Genomic DNA, 15,257 nt, shown 5'->3' with positions numbered 1-15,257 from the left:
GGTTTCCACCGCCTTATGGCGCGCTTGGCCATCTTCTTTCGCGAGCTGAGTCTCTACGGCCCTCATCTGCTTGTCCCTTCGTGCCTTCTGCACTATGAATCTCCCCCTCATAGTGGCTTTGAACACATCCCACTGTGTACTCTCACTCGTGTCAGTGCTGTTATTGAGCTCAAAGAATGCTTTGATCGTATCCCCCATTTCCTCCCAGATCATTGGGTCCCTCAGTAACTCCCCCGGAATCTTCCACTTCCAGACCCCCGGCCTTCACCCCATTAGGATTATGTGTCCCTTCGCGAAGCCCTCAACCACCTCCAGGAGGTCCCTTAAGAATTGTTCTTGGCCCATGTTTGGCACATATACTGATGCTATGGTGTAAGCTGTTCCCATATCTTCTCCTCTAACCACTACTTCTCCAGCATGGGGTCTGGCATGGATTCACATGCTCATGAATATTCCCCGTCGTCAGGCCGGGAACCTTCGGGAAAGAAAAGAATCAGTTTCGTTTCTGAACTGTCTTTCTCCTAATAACCAATCACTGGTCTCTGGGTCATACTGCCCCCAGCCAATGACTGCCCTCTACCTAAGCCCCTCCTCAGACAGCCTTCAGATTTTTACTGCACGTTCAAGTGTTGGGAGTCCTTGTGCTATAGCTCTCGAGCTTCTACTACGTAGTGAGTTTCTTTCAGAGAATTTCTCAATTTTTAGGGTCAATTGAGCCTCAAGCTCCACCGATTCTTCATCCGAATAACGGGGACCCGTTTTTGGACGTTTCTACGCCCCGCCCCTCCTCCCCCAAGGGTGATTTTTCGTCAAATTCCACTTCTCTGAGGATTCCAGAAGATCTTTGAGGCCTACCCCGCTGGACATGGCCGAAGACAAAGGAGACTCAACGCCTCTTAAGTATCTGCCCAGGATGTGGACTACAGAACGTCTTCAAGGAGGATGAGCACTCCCGGTGCCTTTACTGCCTTCATTTAGAACAAATCGCACGTGGAGGAGGCCTGTGCGTTCTGCAAGGACATGTCCTCCCGCACCAGGAAGGATCGTCACAAGCAGCTTGCTGACTGGCTGGAGACTAGGAGCACAGCGGCAGGTGAGCCCCGGCAACGTACTTCACCCAAGAGAAAGTCTGAGCGGTCTTATAAGACCTTTGAGGGTGCTCCCGCAACAGGGGCCCAACATAAGGCAAATCACTGCGAGTCCATGGGCACCGGGAGCGCCATTGGTACGGCCTCCACGGCTGCCAGGCCGGGCGCACTTCGCAGATGCCGTCAACCACGAGACAACTCTCCGGCTCGACAAAGAGGAAGTTGGACAACCCGGGAAAGCTACGGGAGAAGTCCCGGGCCGGCTCGGACGGAGAAATCCAGAGGCGTTGACCCTCCCCCCACGGTGAAGCCCTCAGACGCACCTAGAGTCTTGAAGGCCCAGATTAACCAGGCTAAGGCTTCGATTGAGGGAGTGGTAGCATCCCTGGCGAAGACCGCAGATGCGGCCCCACTGGAGAGGACCCCAAAGCCAAGAGTTGTCCTGCCCGCCTGGAAGGAATAGTCTTTCTAGCCCATCGACAAGACCCCTGTGAAGACCCTGACCGAAAAGACGGGGGGGGGGGCATGATAGTCCTTCCAGGCTCAGATATCTCCTCCGAAGACAAACTTTTGGGCGTCAAGGCTATGTTGGACAAGAGCTTCGTCGAGTTCAGGTCCTAGGGGAAGTGCCCCGACGAGATGGACGTGGAAAGCAACGAGGGAACCGACGAGGAGCGGCAGGCCGATGAGGAACCGGAGGACACCACGCGGCTGCCGACACTCCCGTCACAACCGCTGCCACCACCGACGGACAGGTCGGAGGACATCTTGCTAGCCCTGCAGACCCTGTGCTCAGAAATAAGCACAAGGATACCCTTGCCACCTGCGGGCGATCCAGCGGCGCCTGGACAGTCAGGAAGCCCTCCACCCAAGCGGAGGCAAGTCCATCCACCCCCCGCCCTGCCATCCTTCACCTCCATCCCCTCTGCTGAGGGACGAGACGGAGACTGCGACGACTGGGACGGACGGCGGCGGCGGCAACGATGGAACCGATCTCCCGTCGCCTCCACCCAGGGCTTCTCTGCCCAATGAAATTGGCTCATTCCATGCCATGATAGCTAGGGCCTCAGAGCTTTTTCAGCTGCGCCCCGAAGTACAGAAGAAGGAAGGATTCCTTTATTAGCAACAAGAGTTTAAGAGGAAGACTGTGCTCTCGGTCCCACTGTTGGCTGACATCTGGGATGAAGGGCTGTCCCTCCTGAAGGACCCATCCTCGGCCACGGTGAAGAGAGACCGGTACGAGAAGAAATACCGGGTTCCAGACTCTGCCCCCATGTGCCTCAGGGCGCTCCCGTGCCCAGACTCAGTGGTCTCTGCAGCTGCCAGGAAGAAATCGGCAGAGGTGACTGCATCGACTCCCACCTCCCCGCGGGACAGCGAGGAGAAGCTTGATTCCATGGGACGTCGGGTCATCGCATCTGTGGCGATGACCATTAAGGCGGCCAATGCTCTCAATATCGTGGCCCGCTACGATAGGGAGCTGTAGTCTAAAATCGCCCCCCTCCTGGAATTCCTCCAGACAACAAGAGGGCAGAGGCCCTTGAAATCTTACAAGAAGGCGAGGTGGCTTCAGACCATGCCATCACGGTGGCCACGGACATCGCCAACACCGGCTTCCTCCAGATGGGCAATGGCGTTTGCCTTCGCTGGCGTGGTTGGCTCAGGGCCACGGATTTCCGGCAGGACGTACAGGCGAGGGTACTGGACATGCCCTTCAACAGGGACTTCTTGTTCGGCAGGGCAGTGGACGAGTCACTGCAGGCCATCAAGGCAGACACCGAGACGGCCTGTGCCTTAGGCACGTTCCAACAACGACGGCCGTCCTTTCGGTCCTCCGGAGAGAAGCATGGTGACTCCAAAGGATCTGGTGGCAGTTCATCCCAGGAGGCCTACAGAGGCCGCAGCAAGGCCGGAGGACATTGCTGTCGTCGCCAGGGGGGCCAAGGTGGTAAGGCCCAGGCGAAGCAGGACTGATCCGGCCTCGACGTTGGGCCCCCACCCGAGCACCCTGGTGGGAGGCCGGCTGGCGAACTTCGTCAGCGTGTGGAAGTCCATCTCCACCGACTGTTGGGTGCTGGATGCCCTGACCCACGGACACACCCTGGAGTTCCAAAAGAAGTGCCCCGTTTTCCACCAGTGGCCACAAAAGAAAACTACATCCCACAACTACTTCTGGAGGAACGAGCAATGCTGAAAAAGGGCACAATAGAGCTCGTCCCAAAGAGGCTCTAGGGCTCCGGAGTATACTTGCGGTACTTCCTCGTCTGAAAGAAGACCGGCGGCTGGCGGCCAATTCTAGATCTCTGCCGCCTCAACAAATACATACAATCCCAGAAATTCCAGATGGTCACCCTTCAGCACGTGCTGGGACAGCTGGAAGAAGGGGACTTTGTCGTCGCTGGACTTGGAGGATACCTACTTCCACATCCCCACACACAAGGGGCATCGAATGTTCCTGCGCTTCGTGGTCCAAGGGCGGCACTTCCAATTCAAGGCCCTTCCCTTTGGTTTGAAGTCAGCTGCAAGGGTCTTCACCAAGTGCCTGGCACCAGTGGCGGCACGGCTGCGCCTGCAGGGGATCCACGTCTACCCCCTACCTGGACGATTGGCTCATCCGAGCAAAATCAGAGGAACTCGCCGTCGAACACACAGCGAGGACCGTCCACCTGCTAACGGAACTGGGGTTCTCGATAAACTATGCAAAGTCCAGCTTGGTGCCATCGCAGGATGCTCTGTTCTTGGGAGCCAGGCTTGACACGGTGGCGTGACGGGCTTCACCGTCGGAGAGGATAAAAGCCATCCTGGGCAAGGTACAACGGCTGTTGACCATGGAAGTTGCCAGGGTGAGGTCCATCAAGTCCCTGCTCGGCATGATGTCGTCATGCATCTATCTTGTCTGGATGTGCAGGTTGCGGCTGCTGCAGGAGTTCCTCGACGCCCATTGGATACAAGTGGCGGGAAGTTTTGAGGACAAGATCACCCTCAACGAGACATTCCGTCGAGCGATCCGGTGGTGGGGCACCCACGCGCATCTAGTGGTAGGCATGGACTTTCAGACCCCGGCGCATCAGGAGATGGCAACGACAGACGCCTCCCTGGAGGGATGGTGCGTGCACACCGGAGATATCAACGCAAGTGGCCTTTGTCTCCCGGAGGAAAGGTCGCTGCATATCAACCTCCTGGAGCTCCAGGCCGTGTTTTGGGCCCTCAGGTCCTTTCTTCCATCTCTCAAGGGCAAGGTTGTGCGGGTCTTCACTGACAACACCACCACGATGTTCTACATTCAGAAGCAGGGCGGCATCAGATCCCCGGCCCTCTCCAAAGAAGCGCAGGATATGTGGCACTGGGCCGTCACCCAAGGGATGTTCCGGGTACCCTTTCACCTGGCAGGAGTGAAGAACACCGTTGCCGACTCACTCAGCAGGGAGCTGCGATCTTGCCCCGAGTGGGAGCTTTGACAGGATCAAGTGGATCTTCTAATCCGACAATGGGGCAATCCCCAGATCTGTTTGCGATGGCGACGAAAACCAATTGCCAGAGGTTTGCCAGCAGGTTTCCCCAGCCGGGGAGCATGGGGGATGCCCTCATTCCCCTGGGACGGCCTATTCCTCTATGCGTTCCCACCGTTGCTGTTGCTTCTTCGACTCAGTCAACTCAGACTGTCCCGGTGCAGGTTGATCCTCGTCGCACCGGCGTGGCCGAGGCAGATGCGGTACCCGGACCTTCTGTACAGGTCAGCATCCCCTCCAGTCAAGCTTACAGTGGATGCAGATCTTCTCGCCAGGGAAGGATGCGCGATCCTGCACCACGACCCAGGGTCGCTGAACCTGCAGGCCTGGCTCCTGCAGCACTAGAGTTCTGAGGCTAGGAGATTCCGGCAGACTGCAAGGCGGTACTTGCCAAGGCCAGGGCTTCCTCGACTCTTAAGCGCGATGGACAGAAATGGAAGAAGTTCACCATCCGGTGCCATGCACAGAAGATAAACCCTCTATGGATTTTGGCCCTTCAAGTGCTGCCGTGCTTGCTGTCACTGGCCAAGGCAGGGCTGGCGCAGGCCTCCATCAAAATTCATCTGGCGGCCATCTCCCGCTACACCAGAACTCTGGGGCGGTCGTCGCTGTGGTCTCATCGCTTAGTTAAGGAGTTCATGAAAGGACTTTTCCGCTTGTTCCCGCCAGTGAAGGCTCTGGCCCCGGGGTGGGAACTCAAAGTGGTGCTTACTAGGCTCATGGGTCCGCCATTCGAGCCATTGCATTCGGCGCCCCTGAAATTCCTGTTGTGGAAGGTGGCGTTTCTTGTGGCCATCACCTCCCCACGACGAGTGGGAGATCCAGGCCCTCTCCTGTAAGCCTCCGTACCTGATATTCCACAAGACGAGGGTTGTGCTGAGGACGCAACCCTCCTTCATGCCCAAGGTGCCGTCGGACTTCCATCTAAACAAGCCCTTGGTGTTACCTGTTTTCTTCCTGTCGCCTTTGTCGCCGGCTGAGAGGACTTTGCACTCGCTAGATGTGGCTAGAGCGATGAAGTTCTACCAGGAACGAACGAAGGATTTTCGGAAGACATCACAGCTGTTTGTGAACTTTGGCCCTGTGAACCAAGGGAAGGCCCTCTCCAAGGCTTCCATTTCCAGGTGGCTCTTCGGCTGCATCACCCATTGTCACCGGTTGGCAAACAGACTGTTGCCTGGCCGTCCGAGAGCCCATCCGGCATTCCTGTCTTGTGTGCCCCTGCTGGACATCTGCAGGGCTGCTACGTGGAGGTCGACCGGGATTCCAGGGAGGAGTCCAGAGTCAGCCAAGCAGTGCTGTGCAACCTGTTTGCTTGAAGGTGAGCCTGGTGAGGAAGTAAGAGATGCTTAATGTTGACTTGTTGAAATGCTTAATGTTGAGCCTGGCCACCTCCTGTGGTTGTGCATGTGTGTACTACTATGCATTCCTGTATTCATGAGCATGTGAATCCATGCCAGACCCTATGCTGGAGAAGGAACACGTTACTTACCTGTAAATGTTTGCCAGCGTGTCACTGGCATGGATTCACATGCGAACCCTCCCGCCTACCCCTTTGCGGCTCTTCTCTTGGTCCTACTGCCACTTTACCTGCTACCAAATCTGACGATGGCTGCCTGAGGAGGGGCATAGGTAGAGGGCAGTCATTGGCTGGGGGCAGTATTACCAAGAGACCAGTGATTGGTTATTAGGAGAAAGACAGTTCAGAAACAAAACTGAAACTGATTTATTTCTTTACCGAGGATTCCCGGCCTGACGACGGGGAATATTCATGAGCATGTGAATCCATGCCAGACCCACGCTGGAGAAGAACAAGTTACTTTCTTACCTGGTAACGTTCTTTCGATGGGATGGTCCGACGACGTATTCCATATCTATGACAGGTAATGTCCACAGCTGTGCTGCTTTGGAAAATCTTTGGCGTCTGTGTCCTGCGTCAATGACGTTGATGCGCCGTCCCGGAGGACCTCCTCCGACGGCCGACGTCACCCGATGTGATAAGTAGGACGCACAATGCCCATAGCCTCCGTTATCGTTTTTTCCAAGAACGTGTGCCACCAGTTTTCTGCCAGTCAGACACACAAGGCCTTGCGGAACGCAAGCTGCAATCGCAAAAGAAATTCTGCAGCAGGGAAGGCAGGGAGGGAGCGATATGGAATACGTCATCGGACCATCCCATCGAAAGAACGTTACCAGGTAAGAAAGTAACTTGTTCTTCGAGGGGATTGGGTCCTCCGACGTATTCCATATCTATGACAGACTCCCAAAGCAGTACCAAGCAAGGAGGTGGGAAAGAATTTAGAATACAAATTTAGCATGCCCAATCAAATTGCGGAATAGAGGACTGCCTTGCCAAAGGCCAGATCTTGCCCTCTGATGGAATCGAGGGAGTAGTGACGTACAAAAGTATGTACTGAAGCCCAGGTGGCTGCATCACAGATGTGACGAATAGGAACTCCCCTCTGCAGGGCAGTAGACGCAGCCACTCCCCTGGTAGAATGGGCCCACAAGCCAGCCTAGTGAGTCCCCCAGCAGCTTTGCTAGATTTTTGGGGTTTATTTTTTTCTCCTGCCAAGAGTGAGACTCTTTTACCCTCACTCTTGGGCATGATTTGAGTGCGTTTCTTTGACTCTAGATGTATTTAATGGGCTATGGGGTCTTTTACTCCATAGGGCGTCATGTGTTTTTGTGATGTGTGTTACACAGCACCCTCAGTGCAGTAACACAGGGGTGTCATAGTGACCCCCCAGTAAAGTCTCCATACCCTGGGACTGACTACTGTCTCCCAGGGCATGTAAAGTCACCATTGAATTTACTAGTCATGAATTCTGAACAGAACCAGTACAAACCATCATATTGTGGACATACTGGCTGGGGCAATTCGATTGCTCGGGGTCTGTTAGTCGAGGGGGCACGTCTCCGTCCCCCCCCTGATCGAGTTTTGGCTGATGGCAGTGGATACTACTTTTTATATTCAACCGCGAATATTTCTCTATGGGATTTTCCCATTGTTCGAGGCTACTATCTTTATTTAATTACGATAGCCTCGAACATACCGCCGGTTTATTTATTTAATATTAATTCTCCGGTTGGTATTTTTTGCCAAAACTCGGTTCTAAAATGGCGTTTGTGTTCTCTTCTGTGACTCCAACCCAAGTCAAGCCCTTTGTTCCACTTTTTGGCGGGCTTCTCCACAGAAGCCCTCCAAAGGGGTGCCACTCTGTCTGGGGTACTTAGGAGGGGTGGAGGGGGATTTAGGCACCCTGGACTGAGTTGCCTAGGCAACTCAAGTCACACACTGTCCTGATTGGCCCAAGTGGTGAGCCGGCCGGCTCACCACTTAGCATGTTTCAGTGACAGCTAGGCTGAGTGATGGGGGTTTTCTGCATAAAAGCAGGGCTTTGGGGACTGGAACTTCAGAAGTAGCCACAGGACCTAAGAATCCGATGAGGGAGAAGCTGAGCCGACCTGCCACGACGACACCACCGGTGGAGCCCTGCTGGACCGTCTCACCACTTTTCCCAACGACAGAGGAGATCTCCCGCCGGAGAGTCTTCTTCCTTTGACTGGTGGGGATAACCAGTTTCACCGTCTTTTCGCCTTCCCGACGCATCTCGTGGCCGCCTTGCCTGTGCCAAGCACCCCGGCAACCGGAATACCACGTTTTACCACGACCGCGAAATAAAGGGCAATACCTTTAACCGGAAAACTCTGCGGCTGGTTTCTTCCCTGGCAGTGCAACAACCTTCATCTTTCCTCCAAGTCGAGATCTTCTCTTCCCCTGGACGACGACGAGACTTGCATCCGCTGCCAGGAACAACTGCCACCGCTGGAGGATCCTTTCCACTTAAGGTACCGTGTCCCGCCTGGCTTCCCTTGCCACCGACTGTACGGGGTAGATTTAGCCCCCGGCTTTCGAACCTGGGTTAGCCGGGACACCCTGGCTAAACTTTTCTGAGCCTCTCTAAACTCTTTTCGAACTCTCTGCAAGACTTCCGAAGCCTAGTGCAACTGTGTGATCTTGGGCGCATTTGTGCTCTGCTCTCTCTAAGAGTGGGCCCAGCCTATGGACTTTGGCTCACCAGTGACTCTTGCTCTTCTGCCTTGCTAAAAGTGTTCCTAAATCTTAGAGTGGTGTAACTTCACATATTCTGTCTCCCCCCCCTCCTTCACAAACTTATTGGAGTGCCATCTATAGTTAAGCGCTCACCTCTGTATGAAAATAAGTTGTGTTAACTAAGACTTACCTGATAAGGAATAAGGGTTGTATATAATATAATAGTAACTGTGTTTAGAGTGTTTTACAAAAAGAGTGCTGGAGTGTTTCAAACAGTGTTTTTTTAAATAAATAATTATATACTTTGATACCAAAGCTCTGGTCAGAGTTTGCTTGTATTATTGTGTCCGAGTGCCTATTGTGTATACTTTGCATACTACCCAACTCTTCTTGAGGGAAGTCTGACTGCTCAGCCACAGCTACCACGTAAATCTGGGTGGTACAGACTGCTACCAAGTGGGTTTACTGCTAACACCTGTAGTCCTAAATCTTTTGCAGTGTTCCCAAAGGGAACTGCACAGGTTTCTGCCTAACAAAAGGGAGAAAAACAATGCCCCAAGATGCACAGACAAAAAGAGATAAGAATTAACCATTTCCAATACTCCATGGAAGATGGGGTGAACTGGGTCTGTGGTTTAAAGTGGCTAAGGTAAAGTTAATGGAAACGTTACCCTTTTCTAGGGGACTGTAGTCAGCTCCAGAAAATGGAGTCGGTGGGAAGTCTAAAAGACAACCCTGTGTCACTGCACTGAAGGTGCTGTGTAACCCACATGAATAATATGGTGCCCTGGAGTAGGTGAGGCTCAAGTGCCCAAGATCACACAAAAAGTAGAAAAACACATGGCAAAACACATGTAAGAGTGGGGAAAAAAGGCTCACACTCTTGCCAGGTGAATCCTAGAAATCCAGAAATCAGTAGGTAAGTGAAATCAACCATTTATGAGAATTCTCCCTAACACTGGGCAAACTACCCAGGAGTGGATTTTGATTTGAGTCCAGACATCCATTCAAGACTAGTGTCCTGTGTCACTGAAACTGTGACAATGAAATGCCCAGGCTGGAACGACCATAACCATGCGTGATCATGTCTGCATCACATGTTTCTTCACCTTTGAGCACTGTGACACCCTTTGCTTTGCTGGATTTTACACCAGGATAACTCATGGTCTCAACTCCAGAGCACAAGCTTTCTCCAACAAATGGGTCTACTCAAAGCCTACTGTATGAGGTTACATGAACATGGAAAACTGTGAATTTCGTACTATGACCCTGGTTGACTTGCGGTCATTCCGAGGGTGTATCAGTGTGTGTGTATTGAGCTCATCATGGAAACATCTGTGAACCAGCAGAATAAAAGTGAAATTACTCCAGGACGCTATCTCAGTGTCACGGGTTAGGACTTTTGCTGTCCGATTAATGACAGTTGAAAATGTAACCCACAGAAACGACATAGGGCAACACCTTGCAGAGTGACAGTTGTCCACCATTTCTGTCCTCAACTGTAGGTGGATCCAATGGATCTGAAAGCCACCTCTCCAATAGTACAGAGATACCACCCCAATGTCAGTTGATGTGTCACCCAATTTCCTCTCTTGCCCCAACATGAACAGACCAGGGATGCCACTGGGGATAGATATCAGTTCTTTTAGCTGCTTAGTAATTTTATATTTCGAGAAAACAAAAGCTTTAAAAGACACAATCACTGACCATCTTTACTGCTGCTCCACTCAGCCTTGTAACTGGCCACAATACTAAGTGGGAGGATCTGCAGTATACAACCTCAACCAACAAAGCCAACTATACCCTAACCATGCCCATCCTAACCACAGCAACATTATATGGAGTTACTAAGCAAGAGACAGACCTCTAGGTTTATCCCCATGCTATAACATTCTGCAGGGAATGTTGCTGTCATGGGCGCTACTCCCGAGGGGCCAGGACTGGCCCAGCGCCCTCGGAAGCAGACCCGTCTTCCACTACTCCGGACCCAGCAGACCCCTACAGGGGCCCTTTGGACCGTGTCCTGGCGCCTTTGGCGCCAGGCTCATGAAGGATTTCAGTCCCGGCGCCATAGGCGCCAGGCTCATATTGATAAACAGTGTAATAATGCTTGGGTGGACTTACCTGAGGCAGACCATGCTGCATATTTACCCAGAACAATCCAGTCTGGTTGAAGTCCCCAGCCATCAGGGCTGGGAGGAACTATTCCCTCCATTCAGGAACTATTTTCTTACCTGGGTGGAACCGGTGGAAGAACACACACTGGAAGCACTTCTCTGCTATTTAAACCACGCCCGATGGAAAACACGTGCTTCACGTTATTCTGCAGCAGCAGCAGGACGCTCACCGAGTCGGCTCCTGCATTCCAGGTCCAGAGTCATCTTCAGCTTCCGCGCAGCAACCTGTGGATGAAGAAACATACAGAACAATACTTACCAGATCCCGGAATCCAGTCAACGGCAAAACCTGCAAAGAATAAACATAAGGTTAGAAAAGTGCAACTCGCTCGCAGCCGCGCCCGCTTACCTGATCCATCCGTGATTGCAACAGAGCTAACCGCGGCCTTCTCTTCGGCAGCTTCTCTGCACCTGAAAGGCAAAGGACATAATTAAAAAGGGGTTCGGGTGAAGGCAGTCGCATTCATCTTAATTTACCAGCTTTTGCACGTGCAGAAGCGGCCGCATCAACCGCAGCATCCCGGCACCTGAAAACTAGAAAAGGACATTATTAGAGGTGCCATTAAAAGCGGCCAACGATCATTATACTTACGTGCATCGGCACGTGCAGTGGCAACGGATATAAAGCCGAAGCATCCCGGCACCTGAAAACTAGAAAAAGGACATTATTAGAGGTGCCATTAAAAGCGGCCAATGAACATTATACTTACGTGCATCAGCACGTGCAGCGGCAACGGAAAACTACGCCCACAGCATCCCGAGGCCTGAAACAAACGAAAAGGGACATTATTGAGGTGCCCATCTTTTAAAGCCTAAAGACTACAGTATACTTACAGGCATCCGCTCGTGCAGTAACGGCGGCATCGCTCTTCGGCATCCCAGCACCAGTGCCACAACTAAGGCCGCAAAAGACTTGAGCCTCAACACTGAACTCATCCAGTGACGTAACTGGAATCCACGCACCCCTGCACCAGACGCAGGATGGAGAGCTCAGCATTTATACGCCTAAGGTGAGAGCTTATGCAATCGCATAAGAAATTCTGTAGCAGGGAAGGTAGGGATGGAGCGATATGGAATACATCGTCGGACCATCCCATCGAAAGAACGTTACCAGGTAAGAGAGTAACTTGTTCTTCGAGGGGATTGGGTCCTCCGACGTATTCCACATCTATGACATACTCCCAAAGCAGTACCAATGTAAGCAGGTGGGAAAAGAATTTAGAAAACAGAAATTTAGCATGCCCAATCAAATTGCAGAGTAAAGGGCCGCCTTGCCAAAGGCCAGATCCTGCCCCCGGATGGAATCGAGGGAATAGTGACATACAAAAGTATGTACCGAAGCCCAGGTGGCTGCATCACAGATGTTGCGAATAGGAACACCCCTCTGCAGGGCAGTAGAGGCAGCCATACCCCTGGTAGAATGGGCCCGTAAGCCGACCGGTGGGTCCTTACCCGCCAAGCGGTAACACTCGGAGATAGCCAAAATAATCCAGCGAGACAAAGTCTGTTTCGTCACAGCCTGTCCCAAACGCTTTCCAGCGTAACCAATAAAGAGCTGATAGTCCACTCTGACCCAGGACATGCGTGAAATTTAAAAGCTTAACGATCTCCTAGGATCAAGCCTATGGAGCCTCTCCTCTTCCTTACCAGGATGTGGAGGAGGATAAAATGACAGAAGAACAACCTTCTGGCCTAAATGAAATTCCGACACCACCTTCGGAAGAAAAGAAGGACGAACTCTAAGAACAACCCTGTCCTTATGAAACACAGTGAAAGGTAGCTTAACTGAAAGTGCCTGTAACGTGACCGCAACCAAAAATACAGTTTTCAGAGTTAACAGTCTCAAAGGGCTTGAATGCAAAGGCTCAAACGGAGCACCTCTCAGAAACTTGAGAACAAGGTTCAAATCCCAACCGGGCACCTGGAAAGGTGACGGAGGGAACACATTAGTGAGCCCTTTCAGAAACTGAGAAAAGGAATTTTAAAATAGGAACACTCTTCAGACGAGCGCTTAAATATGGACAGCGCCGCCAGGTAACCTTTAAATGGTACCCACTTGAAGGCCCCTGTGGGACAAAGAAAGCAAAAAAAACAGAACCATGGGAATTTCGCATGCAAAAGGATCCACATTCTTAACCCTGCACCAGTCGCAGAACTTTCTCCAACGGCAACGGTACAGGGACTTTGTTGCGGGCCTTCTGGCCGAAAGCAACACCTCCATCACGTTTTCAGGGAGGTCCCAATCCTTATACCTCAACCTTTCAGAAACCAAGCGTGAAGGTTGAGGGACCTGACCTCTGGATGGAGAACCTGACCCCCCTCCCGTGAGAGGGGATCGTCTCGGTAGGGCAGACGACGTGGAGGGCAGATGGACAAGTTGAGAAGGTCCGGGTACCACGTCCTCCGGGCCCACACCGGAGCAGTGAGTATCATCCGGGAACCGAACCTCCGTAACCGCCACAGTACTTGCGGGATGACGGGGACTGGAGGAAACGCGTACAGCAGTGGGAAGGACCACTCCACCACAAACTTGTTTCCTAAGGCTCCGTTTGGAGGAAATTCCCACGAGCAGAACCTCTCGCACTTCCGGTTGACACTGGAGGCGAAGAGATCCACTTGAGGGGTCCCCCAAAGGGCGAAGATCTCCAGGAGAATCTCCTGAGCCAACTCCTACTCGTGAGAGATCACGCTCTGCCTGCTCAGAGCCTCCGCCGTCGCGTTTGTCTCCTGCCAGATGAACTGCCGAGATCGAAACTTCCTGCTGGAATGCCCAGAACCAGAGCTGCATCGCCTCCCTGCACAGAGGAAGTGACCCTGCCCCCCCTTTTTGTTGAGGTAGTGCATGGCGACCGTGTTGTCCGTCAGGATAGTCTTTCCTCGCACAGTCGGCAGAAAAGCCTTCAGGGCTAGCCTGACGGCCCTCAGCTCCAACAGATTGATATGGAGCCTGGACTCCGACAGAGACCAACGACCGCTGTCAACTCGTTGGCATGAGCTCCCCATCCCGTGAGGGAAAGGCGTCCATCACGATCGTCACCTCTGGCAGGGAAGCCAAAATGGGGCCCCCCTCATCAGATTGCCTTCGTCGGCCCACCACAGAAGGTCCTGAGCGACCGAAGACGGCACCTGAACAGGGTCCGACATCCTGCAGGAGGACAGACGACTGGAGCTTGAGTGCCCATTGCAAAGATCTCATCCGCAGCCTGGCCTCCGGCACCAGAAGAATGCAGGCTGCCATGAGGCCGAGCAGTCTCAAGAACTCAAACGCTGGGAGAGTCTGGGCAAGTTGAAACTTGTGCACCATCTGCTGAATGTGATGAGCCCTCACCTGAGGAGGAAAACACTGCCCCAAGGACGTGTCGATCACTGCTCCAATGTACTGGAGCCTCTGAGTTGGTGTCAAATGGGACTTCTTTAAGTTGAGGGAGATGCCCAGCTTGTGGAGGGAGTGGCAGGTGACTGACAGATGATCCAGGACTTGCTCGGAAGAGCGCGCCCTGATTAACCAATCGTCCAGGTAGGGGTAGACATGAATCCCCACTTTCCTGAGGTGCGCTGCCACCACAACCATGAGCTTGGTGAAGACCCTCGGGGCGGAGGTCAATCCGAACGGCAGGACCAGAAACTGAAAGTGCGAGTCGCCAACCGCAAAACCGCAGGTACTTCTTGTGCTTTGGATGGATCGGCACATGAAAATAAGCGTCCTTGAGGTCGAGAGACACCAACCAGTCCTGAAGTTGAGAAAGAGTAACCATCTTGAACTTGTCCTTCCTGAGGAATTCTTTCAAACCGCGCAAGTCCATGATGGGTCTCAATCCCCCGTCTTTCTTGGAAATCAAAAAATAAGGGGAATACCATCCCTTGTTCCTCTCCGCTACAGGCACCAGTTCTATGGCGCCTTTCTCCAGCAGGGATTGAATTTCCTGCGCAAGGAGCGGATCCGGACTCTTCAAAGAGAGATTTCCCTGGTGGATTGTCTTGAGGCCTCTGCCGGAAAGGAAGACAGTAGCCGTGGGTTATGATCTCCAGAACCCACATATCTGAAGTAATGGCGCGCCACTCTGCAAGATGCTGCGCCAGCCTTCCCCCAACCGGCGAACCATGGGACATGGCCTCATGACTGAGTTGAAGCGGCTGCGGCATTGCCTGAGGGCAAAGAGGCAACATCCCGAGCGGCCTTCGCACCTCGAGTACCTGGTTTTCCACCTCTGGCACTCCTACGGTGGCCCCTTTGACTGGCAGCTCCTCTCGCTTTACCAAAGGATGATTAATAAGAGGAACCTCCCCTCCATTGCTGTCCCCTAGGACGAAAAGGCGGAGGTTGTCGAACTGGAGCGCCCAACGAATTCGTTGCAGCTTTTGAGGTCTGCAACCTCTCAAGGCTCTCGTCAGCCTTGCTGCCAACAAGATGTTCCCCGTCAAAGGG

General features: G+C 52.9%; 1 protein-coding gene across 4 annotated transcripts in view; it reads right to left on the bottom strand.

Moving 5' to 3' along the window:
* Nucleotides 1-15,257, bottom strand: part of RALGAPA2 (Ral GTPase activating protein catalytic subunit alpha 2) — a 3,672,963-nt gene that overhangs the window by 2,780,079 nt on the left and 877,627 nt on the right. The gene's annotated exons all lie outside the window — the stretch shown is intronic.

This window comes from Ambystoma mexicanum, chromosome 4q (assembly GCF_040938575.1).
Source record: "Ambystoma mexicanum isolate Mex_15411 chromosome 4q, UKY_AmexF1_1, whole genome shotgun sequence".
Classification (NCBI taxonomy): Eukaryota; Metazoa; Chordata; class Amphibia; order Caudata; family Ambystomatidae; genus Ambystoma; species Ambystoma mexicanum.
Note: the sequence above shows the minus strand (reverse complement) of the source record. Positions and strands in the feature narration are given on the sequence as shown.